Below are 14,398 nucleotides of genomic sequence, written 5' to 3' on the forward strand. Positions count from 1 at the left end.
ACTGTGGCTCAGCCCTTAGCACACACCTTTAATCCCTCTTGCTGGAATACAGACACACCATTAGTATACTCCTTTAATCCCTAACAATGAAGATAAAGTTAGTTTGTAGAAGGAAGCACTCATGTTTCAAAGTGATGTCTAATTGAGTGGTAGACAAAGTGATGAGTCAGTGAAAGATTTGACAGAATAGGACATGCCCAACTCTCACGAGAGAAAACAAGGAAGCTACTTGAGGGCTTCTACAGTGCAAAAAATGAGAGAAGGCAGTTTTACTGGGACAATTTTACAGAGACAGGCTGCAGAGAGAGAACAAGCTATACACAGGTAAAGACAGAATGAGCCAGAGAATGAGGAGACAGATTAGAACAGACTCCCAGAATTAGTTTGAGGCCAAGTAGAGAAGTCAGTCAGAGGTCTGACGAGAAGACAGACTGAAGCAGTCGGCTGGAAGAGTTTAAGCCAGAAGAGCTGAGTTGAACCAGTCAGAGCCCAGAGCTCAGAAAGAATAAAAAATAGTGAGCTTATTCAGCAGTAAGTCTCAGAAGCTGAAAACATTCTAGGCCTAGATAGGATTGTATGGAGGCTAGAAGCTTCCAGGACTAGGCCCAAGTTAGCAGAGTGAGGCAGTAAGCCTCGGAGACAACAATTGCGTCAGGAGAATAAAAGATACTTCTACACCACATATTCACCCCTCACTTGTGGGTGGACCTGGATGAAGCATTGCACTTACAAAGGTGAACTACACCTGCTTTCCATGTGAGGCATTCAGGTTTCCACAGAGCTTCAGTGTCATATTCCAGTTGGTCAGGACTGACCTAGTGGCTGTCTGTAATGACCTAGCTCCACACAGGCCAGAGTGTTTCCCATTTTCCCCCTTGACCCCTCTCCCTGTACAGTCTCAGACAACCAATTACTATAATAGTGCCAAGCTGAAAACTTACAGGGCATTGCGGGTCAACAAATACTAAGTACGCAAGCTCCAGAAATGGGAAAATGGGGCAGCAGCTGGACTACCAGTGAACCACAGAGAGGGTGTTTCTGTTTTCATTGATAATGTTGATAAGTGGGGCACAGTCAGGTACCTCTGACTTCACTGTGTAGGAGAAAAAAATTCTGATCCTTCCAGTTTTCAGAGTACCTGAAGCAGAGCAAGAAGTGTTGCGCATAGAATCATGACAATTTACAATACCTCCCAGAATCTAAATAGCTGGCACTTCCTGCTCTGAGCAGTTTCAAATACCTGGAGATTGGACTTATAGGGTTATCAGTGTCCTGGAGGATTCCTGGGCAGTGACTGTGAATAGACAGCTGTTCAGCCTTAGAGTGTGTGTGTGTGTGTGTGTGTGTGTGTGTGTGTGTGTGTGTGTGCGCGCGCGCGCGCGACCCCTTGTCTTTTAATTCCTTTTCCTTAAAAAATGAACAACACAAGCATGTGGTAAATATGTTTCCATTTTCCACCAGGAATTCAGACAGGGACAACTTCCCCTTCTCTCATCCTCTCCAGCTCCACCTCCTCCCCCACCCCACATGACTTCATCCCTATGCAGAGAGGACACCAGCTGCAGGGAGGGTCTGCCTGCACCAAGTGGGATCATTACCACCATTAGTAATGCCAAGAAGCCCAGACGGTCCTGCCGACATGTGCAATGTGTTACAGCTCTGTGGTCTCCCCATATTCACAACAGAGCTGCTGTCTGGAATTGTAAAGGCTTTGCCTTCCTACAACTAATGTTACAAAAGAACACCCAGATACTTCTTAACAAATCAATCAGCCACCACCTGGGCAATGAGAAACCCACAAACTTGGTCACACAGCCTCACAAGGCTTAAGGGGATCCCCAATCACTTCAACTACAAAAAATGAAAACCCTTGATTTTTCAGGAGAGTAATAGGAGGTTGTCTCCAAGAGGAGAGCTGCGTGGAAAATAGAAATGAGGAAAAGATGTATGTAGATGGCTATAGGCAAAACGAATGCCTTTGCCTGACTTCTTACAGATCCATGTTTAACACACCCCTTACCAGAATGCCTCTGCTGTCAGTCAGTGTCATCTTAGTCCACAGAATGAGGCGCTAAGTCGTTGCTAAGTGTTTTGATAAATACTATATACCAAACACTTTTTACTAGCAGGATTGAAGGTTGTCTTCTCTAAGGACTGCTCACAATCCTTTTTTTGCACAGACAGATACTATTTCAAATTCACCATTGTGGCAACAGAGGCCTGGAGGTTTTCTGAGTTCTCCTAGAGGCAGGATCTCTTCCTAAGCACATCCATACTCATGTTTAAATATCTCTAAGCTGCTCCCAACTTAGGTTGCAACCTAGACATACATCCTGCTTCTCAGAAGGCAGGGATGGCTTTAGTTCATAAGTTAAGATCCTATCCTGTACACTGAGAACCTGGACCGGTCTCATGCATATTTCTGTGTATGTAATTTAACTTAAAAGGCTAATCATTGCTATTAGAGAAGACCAAAATCCTTGTTCATGTCTACACTGTCTTGCTAAATAGATCTTTCCACTTTCCTCTCATTCAGGGGCTCCAGCCTCTGAGCTCCTTTGTTGACCCAGGTCCTCTCCTGCACCAGTGCCTTCGAATAGGCTTTCCTACAATCTAGGGAGCTCTTACCCGCTATGCTTGGCTGGCACCTGTCCACTGTGAGAGCCTTGACTTAACTATTACTCACAAAATAGCCTTCTCTGCCTCTCGACTCAGGTTTCTCCCATTTCTTCTTTCTGACACCTATATATTTGAAATGCTCATGTAACCTCTATTAAAGGCTGTATTTATAAACCTTGTCCAACCAAATGCCAACTTAATGAGGACAAAGACCAAGTTTATGTTGCATCCATTATGTTTGGCATACGTGAAGTGCTCAATCAGCAGTTGTATCATTAACGAAATCTGTTCAACGTCATAGGATTTGAACAAAAGCCTTAGCTTCCTTCCGTCTGCTCTGTCTACATAGTCCTGGCTCTCCAGGATCTTGCTATGTTGAACTCAAGGGGATTCCTGGGCTTCTGGAGTACAAGTCTGAAAGCTAGACTCACCACGCCCAGCCAGGTTTTCCCCCTGCCCCTGAAACACGTTCCTTTCTAATAATGTTTAAAGCACGTGAGTTCTATAAGTTTCAGGGATGTGAATTTCTGAAGTCTCCAAGTTCTTCCTCACCCACGTGCTTGGAGACTAAGACGGATAAAAGGAGCAGAGATAGGTTGGGATGGTAGGTGGGGGCAGGGAACCCATCTCCTATGGCCCAACGTGACATGGCTGGCATCTATTGGCCTGCATGGTAGTCCAGTGGAGAAATGCAGGGAGTATGGATGAGAGAAAGGATACTTTAGAGCAGTAGTTCTCAGCCTATGGGTCTTGATCCCTTCATAGAGGTCTCCTAAGGCCATGGGAAAACATGGATATTTAGATTAGATTTGTACAGTCATGAAGTAGCAACAAAATAACTTTATATTTTGGGGGCTCACTGCAACATGAGGAACTGTGTTTAAGGGTCACAGCATTAGGAAAGTTGAGGGCCACTGCCTCAGAGTCTGCTGAGCAGCAATAAACCTGAACCGAGAGTCAGGAACTAAGTAGACAATCTGCAGCAAGGGCATGGAGGATGCCTTTGCTAAAATGTATCACCTCTCACTTGGGCCTGCAGATGTCTAAAAGCACTTCCCTGCAGTTGGCATCTGTGGCCACTGGTTTGTCACTCTCTTCTGACCGTTTTGGAATCCAGGGAGCCACAGATCTGATAGGTACATCAATGGTTTCGACATTAACAGAGGCTACCTCATTCACCAGCTGAGTATTTCTTACAGCTTCTGGTCAAGGCTCTCTGATTATCCTGAACTAATGATCAATAGGACCTCAGTCTGCCTCAGGGCCATTTGTCTACGCATGCTTCTGATCCTCTACTTCACTCCTTTTATGTGTAACCTGGGAGTTAATGTCAGTACTTGTCGGAGGCATGGCAGAGGAAGCTAGTCCTTTGCCTTCTTACTACAGCCTGATTGGTGGACTGTCCTCCTTGCCTTTAATATTTCCATCTCATTGACTGGCATCTTGGGACTACTTGGTGGTACCTGGTCCAATGGAATTCCTAGAGCTGGGATGTTTGCCATAAAACTCTTGTAATAAAAATCTTTATGTAATCTAACTGTAAGGAACACAAGCAGAGGGATTTTGAAAAGAAAAAACAAATCTTTCAAAATGGAAGAAAACAGTGCACTAGTCCCCACCTCCTCTGTGTGTGTGTGTGTGTGTGTGTGTGTGTACACCAGCACACTGGGTGGGTGGGGTGAGGGAGGACAGAGGAAAGAATAGACTGTTGAAAATGCTTGAAACAATGTTTCTCTAGGCTGTGAGGACCAGGGAGTACTTATTTTTGATTTGAGACCCAGGACCTCTCTTCCATCATTATAACTGGCCATCATCCACTGGGGGTGGTCTGTCACTGATCTTCAGGCCAGGCTGTGGCGACAAGCACACGGGCATGGACAGCACAGGTTCTGCTGCTCCTTGTCCTCCTTGTTCTGTTCTGTCAGGTCTTGCTACTGAAGTACAGGCTTCACATTTTTCTATGGTGAGTGTAGACTTGTTACGCTTGTCCCAGTTCTCAAGGCCTGGGGACTCTGGCTCCGTTTCTCATCTTTAGTCCATTTCTTTCCTTGAACTGTCCTCAGGAAACATTCAAGTGTAAGCCACTTTAAAGGGTTTATTTCTCATGTTTCAATCCCTTTGTATGGATGAAATGGTAATATAGTGACTGGGTTATCAACTATTTGGCAAAAGAAAAAAAAACTGTTTTTGATATTTTATCCATAAAAGGAAATAAAATTCTTCAGTGAATTTAGTATCACCCAGCAGTGTTAGTAATTCATGATTATGTAATCTGGCTAACAGTGTCTAAACCACACACAAATCATCAATTTCAAAGATTTAAAATAAAAGAGGGTGCCTTAACATTTTCAATTGGTAAGCCAGAGGTGAACATGGATCTGGCAGTATCTGGAGATATAGGCTAATATTTCAATATTATAATCATGGTGCTTACTGACTGACAACAGGGATACAATATCTATTACTGGCTATTGTTACTGGCTGATTTTCTCACTAGATTTTTTTTTTTAAAGAAGACTCACTGTGAGTAGGCATTTATAGCATTGAGTACTATACTATAATTATAAAAGTTTCTTCATAAGATGACCGTTAGGAGTCTGGGCTTTCCTAATTTTGATGCTAATCCCACCCAACCTTCCAACCCCACTGTCATAATTTTGGACCTTGAATATGTAATAATAACTATATTTAAAGGCAAAGTTCTAGGGTTTCTATCAATCTTATAATACTTTAAAGGTCAGAGATTTTCACCTTATAATCAAAGCATTCAAAGGGGAAGAGAAAGGAGACCTGCTATGAACTGGAAGAAAACCTATGTGAACTGGAAGAAGAGTCTTGGCTCAGACAACAGAGGAAAGATAGGAAGGGGATGCTGCAGCTCCCGCTTACATAGGCTGAGCTATTATAGGCTGGGCCTCTCTAGCAAAAAACCCAAATTTGCAGTCAGGGACAACATGTGGTGAACAGAAGGATAAAAAAAAGATACTGAGAGGAATCAATGCACAAACTGAGCTTTCTTTTCTCTGATGTTATACTTTAAAATATCACAGAGTTTCAAACCATGTTATGGAGTCATAAGATACTGTCCCTGCTCCCTTCCCCCACCCGTCTGTGTGAACTCGCAAGCCTTCCCCAAACCAACTACATATAACTAATTCTATTTTCTTGGGAAGGCAATTGTTGACTAATGAATCATCTTTCCTGTAATTTTTATTTTTTTGTAACCTTAGTTTGGCTAAACTCCCTGGCATTCCTGTTGAGGCATGTAATGGAAAATTTGACCTCACACTTTTTGCTTTTTTGTAACATCACAAAACACTGATATAACAGGGCTACAAAAAAAAGGAGCCTAGAGATGAAGAGGTGCAAGGAAGAAAAGCTCAGTGTGAAAGGAACAAAGATATGTTAAATCATCTGGAAAGTAAATATTTAGGTTCCCAGACACGAAGTTACATCTATCTTCAAGAACAGATCGTTTGTTACAGCTTAGGATGTCACAGTGTTTCCATCACAGCAGGCTTTTCTAAGGATTGTAAACCAGCCATAAAAAGCCACTCTCCAAATTAACTTGGAACATAGGCAGAACATTTTGTAGATCCCAGAATTTGTTTCAAAATGGTGATTTTTGGGTGGGGTAGTCAGAGGGGAAAGGTGTCAGGAAGTGACTTCTTGCATGTAGCCACATCTGAGCTGAAATAAAACGTTGGCAACCAGCCCTGTGTGATCATATCCCACTAAGGAAAACAGAACAGGTCATACAGAGTCTGCTCTCTAACTGGGATGCTTCAGATTGTCAGTGGAGACACGTTTTCTACAAAAGCCACAGCAGAATGAATGAAGTGGTTATGAACACTGTATTTTTCTTTTTAAAACTATTATGTCTTCCTTTCCTAGGTCAAAAAGGCATTTCTTCCAGTGTAGAGCCCAGACTTGAAGGGATGACACTCTAGGCACTGATCCCAAGTCGATCTCTCTATAGCCCAACAATCCTACAACCAATCCTACGATCCCACAACTAGGTCTTGATGGGCATATTCCCACATGGCTGCCAGCACCATCTTCTTACAAATGTCACAACCTCAGGTAGGGGACATACTATTCAGCCCAATTAGACACCTAATTAGGGTGATTCATCCAAACAACAATGGCTTATGTGTGCACGGTTAACCCAGATAGTGCCCAGGGGCTGTCAAGATGAATATTCAAGGTAGTATTTAGTGCATTATTCACCTGGATGTGAATTCACCTTAAAGAAAAGGAAAGGATGAGAGCAGGCACAGAGAAGTTCCAAGGAGTCACTCATTAGTTACTCAGGCTGCGCACAAACCATGCAGATGTTTCTTAATGGTACCAACACTATCCCCAAGGAAGCTACGGTCACATCTGTGCACTCGACCACATTAAAATGAGATGCTGTTTACGGAAATGATACAAGCGATTCTCAGGAGACAGAGCTTTCATTTATTGTGTACAAGCTGAGTGCTCAGCAGACTAATTAATGAGTCTTTTGAAAGAGGAAGTTAAACAGGAGAACCATGAAATATGCAAATGGGCTACAGAGATTTGTCTTGACTTAGTTTTATTGCAGGTGGTTTCCCGGGCCAGAGACTGTCTTGGGTTTGCACTTTTCATCAACTTTGGTGAGGGGCAGGAAGAAAAGGAACATCCAGACAGTCCAAAGAGGTTCTAGTTGTCCAGCCATAAAAAGGATGTGGACAGATAAAGTTGCTGACTACAAAGAAAGCTATTGGGAAGAAATTTATCATGTCTTGTTTAATATTCTACTCAAAAAAAAAAAAAAAAAAAAGGGTCTGAGATCTTGGCTCAAGAATGATTTGAAGAATACCAACCTTAGGAAGCTACTCTTCTAGAGTCTACCAGATACCTAAGGCTTTCTTGAGATACTTCTGCCATTCTAAATTTTAGCAATATTGAATCTCATGTTATTTAATTTGGAATATGTTTAATTTTTCTATTTCCCATGAAATCTTAATCTAAATTGCTGTTTCAATAGGACCCACCAAAATCAACTATATACCTTCTAGCTCTCTAACATTCTGGTGGTAGCAGAGAAGTCTTGTGCTTGCTACCAGCCCCCTCTCTCACACCATCAAAAGCACTTGGAGAAAGAAGCTGCTCAATTTTTTGAGGTCAAGCTAATAAGTAAACAGTATTAACTGAATTAGATAGAATGTATGATGTTTTTCAGCACTATAGTGAAAGCAAAGAGAAGCTCTGTGTTTGATGAACTGTAATTTTAGGACAGTAATTTCCATAGAATTAAACACCAAGCCTTGCACAGAACTGTATTCACAGCTTCTTAGAAAGCTGAAGCAAAGGACTGCAAGGCTTTCTGAGCTACACAAGCCAGCCTGTGTAGCTCAGAAAGTCCCCACAATACAAACAGAACAGTGAGACGTATAATACCTTGTGTGTTATATGCATTAAAGTTATGGGTATTTACAATATCTATTTGTGATAAAAGTAATAAATTTGTCTCCTGAACTTGAGAGGCACAAGGACTGCTATGAGTTCCAGTCCAGCCTAAGCTATAGTGTGACACCCTGTCTTAAAAAGGCAAAAAAAAAAAAAAAAAAAAAAAAAAAAAAAGGGAAAATGTCTTCACACCAAATTCTAATTTCTGTGGGAGAGCATTTTCATGTGTATGGTTTCAGAGCCTATCTGATACATTCAGCTTACATTTCCACATCTCTGTTCAGCACTGAAGGAAGTCAGGACAGGAACTCAAACAGGATAGGAACCTGGAGGCAGGAGCTGATGCAGAGGAGTGCTGTTTACAGGTTTGCTCCCATGGCTTGCTCAGTCTGCTTTCTAATAGAACCCAGGCCACCAACCAAGGGATGGTCCCTCCCTACCAATCAATAATTTAGAAAATGCTTTACAGGCCTGACTATAACTCTATCTATGGAGACACTTTCTCAGTTGAAGCTCTCTCCTCTCCAATGACTCCAGTTTATGTTAAGTAGACATAAGAATAGCCAGCACAATACAAATATGCATTTATTTCTTTCCCCTCTATGATGCCAAAACTGCAGAATGCACTGTAGATACCATATTCTACACTGTGCATTCAGGACTTAACAATATACCTGGATAATCTTTTTATGACTATACACAAAGAGCTTTCTAGTCTGATTACATTGGGATATACCTTGTTTATTTAACCAGCCCTGATATTACATGTAATGTCTATTAAACCAAGCAGTAAGCAGTTACAAACTGCCAGATTACTTTTCCCTATTTCTTTTTTAAAAAATATGTATTTATTTTATGTATATGAGTACACTTCTTCAAACACACCAGTAGAAAGCATTAGATCCTATTACAGATGGTTGTGAACCACCATGTGGTTGCTGGGAATTGAACTCAGGACCTCTGGAAGATCAGTCAGTGCTCTTAGCCACTGAGCCATTTCTCCAGCCCTACTTTTCCCTATTTCTACTTCCTACTCCAATTCTCTGTGAAAAGCCAAACAGTGAGGGAAATGTGAAAAACAGGGATTTGTCTAGCCAGATTTTGGAGAATTGCATGTGTTTTCTTCTTTGTCATTAGTAAAACAACATTCTTTTGGATTGTCTTGGTATCAGGGACTCCCCAGTCCACTACTGTTCATATTCCCACATTAATTATATTTTTATTATGAAGAAAAGAGATGAAAGAAAACCCAATGATTTGAGGCTCAATGTGCAGAGGGAGCTGGTTTAAGATCAACTTCTTGTGACTGAGAAGCTGCTCAGATGACACAGGGTGTTGTCTTCAGCATCAGCACAAAGCTCTGAAACACACACACACACACACACACACACACACACGCACACACACTTTTAGACAGATGGATTCAGATTAGACATACAACACAGGTGTGCTTTGGCAATGTATAGACAGTTGGGAACTTTGTTTCTGACACATTTATACATTTTGTAATTTGAATATGAAGACTGTTAATGGATGTCTCTCTGCTGAGGGAATAGAAATTGCTCTCTAATTTTTGTCAATGGATGCTTTTCAGATTTCTCCTGACTTGGCTTTACAGTGAAGGTAACTTAAATGTGTGTTTGCTCTTTTAGTCTATTTTCAATAATTAAAAAAATAACTCCCAGCTTCAAAGTTGGAGGGAGGGTACTAAATTACTTGACTCTTTCCCCACACTTGCCAAACTCTTACATTTTATTTTCTTTCAACATATACACATTGCGTTTTTAAAGAAACCATCTGAGTAAGTTGCAGAGATCATGTGCCTTTGTCCCTAAGTAAGTCACAGTTTGTTTCCTAAGAACACAGAGAGAGGGTCACTTACTGATGTATTCTTCCCAGAAGCCCATAGAGAGGGTGCTGAGATGAGATGGAACCACTCGGATTCGGTAAGTTTCTTAAGAGGCACTAAAGTTTTCTGTCTAGAGTGGGTCAATCCTCCAAGAATGCAATTAGTTCCCATCAGAGTGGGATACTGTAGTAAGCAGGCCTGCTTCCTATTTTATGATATACTTCTGATATACCTTTGGTTTACAATTGTCTCCTTAGTACTAACTTGTGCACTTTAGTGAGACCTGTTTCTCAGTTCATAACATCAATATGCGCATGACTCAGTTTGTCCCCATGCCAGTGCCAGCAGTCACTTAGTCAAGAGGTCACTGGTAAGTTCTTTATTCCAAAGCTATTTCTTAGGAAACTTCCTAACATCCTGGCATGAAAAGTGTCCCAAGTTCATGTGTTTTTCCTCATTATCCATGGAGTCAGCTATTTCTGCAACAACCCCTAGGCCCTCGTATAGGAAGTGAGACTTAGAAGCTACATAGGCTTCGGATGCTGTACAGGCTCATTTTTATAAGGTAGCAAGTCCCTCTTAACAGACAGAGCTAAAAAATTTTCATGTTTTAATATGCTGTCACAAAATCAGATTCAAGGACTATCCTACAAAATAATTTATTTTAACTTAGGTTTGTGGTGTATGCAGCCATAATTACAGAGGTTTTAGGTTTGGGTTCTTTGTTACAACAGACATGCTATTGCACTGACTGCTAAATGTGATTAATTACTGCAGACAGCTCTGACAAGATCCCAAGAACGGGATCATATCCCACAACTGTCTTCTTATTCATTCTCAAAGCCTAACAAACTTCAAATTTCACAATAGACAATCCATAGAAATTCTGAGTCTGAGACCTGCTTCCAAAGAATCCAGTCTGGAGTAAAGAAGTTCAGACATTATGAAGGTGGCCATGACAAGGTGACAGCCATAGCTGGATGTATTAGTCACGTTTCATCATGTGACAATACAGAAACTGCTAAAATCAGGAAAACCAGATACACATACTCTAACAGGAAGCTTTATTCACATCAGGGTAACACAGAAGCAGAGGTACAAGTTCATCAGTTCCTCAAAGGGTTTTTGCAGAAGAGCAGAGGACTCATGGAGGATCTCATGGGTTTTCAGTATGATAGTTTAGAACCGCCCATAGTATCTAAAACTAATAGGTCATTCTTAGGTCTTTAGATGATAGCTGCAGTGCTCCAGCACACACCACCAGTACAATGTTTGTGCCCTGTCAAACTTCTGACTCTTTCTTATAAGAGGCCATTTTAATCATTTTTGCAACAGGATGCTGCGTGTTTCCACTGCTCTTGAAATAGCTACTGCATCATTTGTCATGACCATCTTCTCCTGGTGATTGATGACCATTTTAGTCATTCCATTTGGCCCATATGCTGGATGAATGCTTCAGGCATGCTCTTTACAAACATGCATATTTCTATACACAGCCTTTTCTGGTGCTCAAAAATATCCTGCTCCCTGCTTCAACACCCGAGCAAAGGCCAGGGCCTTAGGGATGAGGCTCCATAGGTAGCCTGCAAGAAGGCACTCACCTGTCAGTTTGGAAGATTGAAAGGAAGCAAAGAATACCCTTCTGGGGTTCATTGTCTTAGTGCTTTTGGTCTAAGGGACTTGAAAATGTCCAGAGATTTAATTATTCAATAGACTGGTTTAATCACCTTAGAAAACATGAATCTGGCATGAATATGGATCTGAGATATCAGTCAGCCTATACAAATAGAGTACAATGTCAACCTCTGGACCCTCGGGGGGTGGGGGGGCTCTTACTGACTACACGAAGATGGTTTTTCTTGACACACCAAGTCATTGCCTCATATTTAATGACCAGGAGTCAAAACATTCAAACAGAAAAGCATAAAACTGCAGTCCTGAACCCCCTGCTCTGGGAGAAACCATATTAAGTAAATACACTTGTGTGTGTGCACTGCTCAAATGCAAGCAGCCTTCTGCTGCAGAAAGCCTTGTAAGAGCTGCACCCCGCCCCCCACTGCCCAGTCATGAAGGCCGACACTGACATTCTTTATCAGTGTCATCTTTAAAAAGCCTCATTTGAATTATGAGTGTTTCTGTACCACAAATCTGAGCTTGCTGTCTTATGTAAATAGTAGACATTTTCTGTCAAATTAAAAAAAATGCGTCTGCTCAGCTTTACTGATAAGGAAATATTCATAAGTGAGCAAAAGGTCAGTTGAGACAGGCGCTGAGGCCATGCATGACCGTCTGTTATTCAGAATCTTTGGGGTTATTCATCTACGTGATGGCTTCTAACCCAAAGTCAACTCGAAAGGTGCTCTACTTGTTTAAGTCAGCGAGAAGATGTAGTGGATTCTTTCCATGACGTCTGAGCACAGTAAGAACACGACCATGAAGCAGCCTGTACGTTGCAAAGAAAGAAGGAGCTGGTAATCCCCTACATCTGCCCTGAGAACACATTCTCTCCAGACAGAAGGTGGTGCGTTAGCACAGCCTTGTCTCCTGGCTGCAGCTTTGATACCGCCCCCCCCCCCCCCACTTCCTCTGAGTTACTGGCTATATTTTTGGGATTATCTAGAAAAACCAGTGTTCTGTGCTGATCAGGAAATTATCTCCCCATGGGGGCCTGTGTCTACCAATTTCAGTGGATGGTGATCAAATTTTACTTTTGCTTAAATGCAATAACGGGTCATTAATATACGTGGGTAAGTAATGGCAACAATGCTTCTCCATGTTCATACTGTGAGTCTAGGTGTGTTTTCAAAGAAACTTGGATGAACTAATATGCTTTATATATACAATGGCTGGCAAAAAACAAACAAACAAACAAAACCACCAAAACCCTGGACTTTGGTACTATTCAGTCATACACAAAACAGTCATTTCCCACCATACTTCCACATCTCACTTGGAAGAAAATAAAATTATCTTTTTGAGAGCAGCACATGGGATGCCTGACCACTAAATCCTAAAAAGTAATTCATGAAAGAAAAGCCTTAGGGAGGCAGGAATGGGGCTGGGTTTGCCTCAGTCATACAGCAGTTCTGTGTTCGACTTTGACTCTGGCCTCTCACAGACAGTTTAAGAAATGTACCAAGCTCTCTAGATCTCTGCAGTCTAAAAAGCACCCATCTTCACACCTGCTTTCTGGGTTACTGGGGAAGAGTGTGGTGTAGAGAAGTTACTGGGCAGTAAGCATCCTGACACAGGCAAGTTCCAGAGTCGAAGCTAAGAATCCAAGACTTGCAGACAGCTTTTGCTGTGGGGTTTTACAATGTTGCAAGCATTAGTCACCAGCTTCAAGAAGATAACAGCACGCTCTAAGAACTGCGATTTTCAAAGGGGATCTGGGATTGAGGGTTTCAGTGGAAGCTTTCCAGGGCAGCAGCTGCCAAGCTTGTGGGTTTTTCATTGGCTGCCACTTGATAGGGGGAAAAGCAGGAGGGTGAATTCTTTGAGGGCAAGTTCAGACAGTGAATAGTTCAAGGCTACAGGCTGCTAGGAAACTGGGGGCACCGAATGGACATAAAAACCACAAATGTTAAAGGCACAATTGGTTTGATTTTCTCCAAAGTTTTAACAGCTGAAACCATTCTACTACTATATAACCATTATACTGAATAAAATTAATCTATAAAACAATGCTGTCCAGTAACATAACCGAGGCTAGCTTTTCCAATTAGCCTTTTTTTTGGGAAGAAGGAGTCGGGAGCAGGAAGACATGCTTTCTCATGGATAGCAATGCTGCAGTGTGGACCTGGTCTCCTGTGGCTATGTGATGGAACCTCAGGTTTATTTTCGTTTCTCCTATTAAGATTTTATTTCTTTTGTATACATGATGCTTTCTCTGCATGTATACTACGTGCAAGTAGAGGACATTAAATGCCATTATAGATGGCTGTGAGCCACCATGTCGTTGCTGGGAATTGAACTCAGGACCTCTGGAAGAACAGTCAGTTCTCTTAACTGCTGATCCGTCTCTCCCCACCCCTCAGTTTTATTTTCTATAGGAGAGTCAGACCTACCTACCAAGACCATTGCAGGGGGTAGGAAAGTAAGACAGTAAATGTTATGTAGTAGCAAATGGTAAATACTAAAAAAGTAAGCTGTCATTGGTGCCACACCTGCTAAAGTTCCTGCTACAAGCAGCTGCTCTTCACCGTCTGCATAATCATAGGTAACACACAAAACAAGAAAAACTGTATTCATCTGCCTGTAAATAATCAATACTGCTTTTAGTAATCTTCTTTATGCTTTTGAATTTACAGGTTATTTATAACTTAAAGTCTATCATGATAGCCTTTATATCACAAAATAGAAATTTTGGGGGTGGGGGGAGTTCTATCGGTATGGCAGGAAACATTTTCTATAGAAGCTTTATAATAGTTTCAAGTTGATTTTACTAAAAAGGGGGATATGGCTAGCAGGCTCCTCCTTGGCTCCACCAGCCTT

General features: G+C 41.7%; 1 protein-coding gene across 2 annotated transcripts in view; it reads right to left on the reverse strand.

The window, feature by feature from the left end:
* Window positions 1-14,398, reverse strand: part of Cmss1 (cms1 ribosomal small subunit homolog) — a 302,972-nt gene that overhangs the window by 120,667 nt on the left and 167,907 nt on the right. The gene's annotated exons all lie outside the window — the stretch shown is intronic.

Source organism: Arvicanthis niloticus, chromosome 12 (assembly GCF_011762505.2).
Source record: "Arvicanthis niloticus isolate mArvNil1 chromosome 12, mArvNil1.pat.X, whole genome shotgun sequence".
Lineage (NCBI taxonomy): Eukaryota > Metazoa > Chordata > Mammalia > Rodentia > Muridae > Arvicanthis > Arvicanthis niloticus.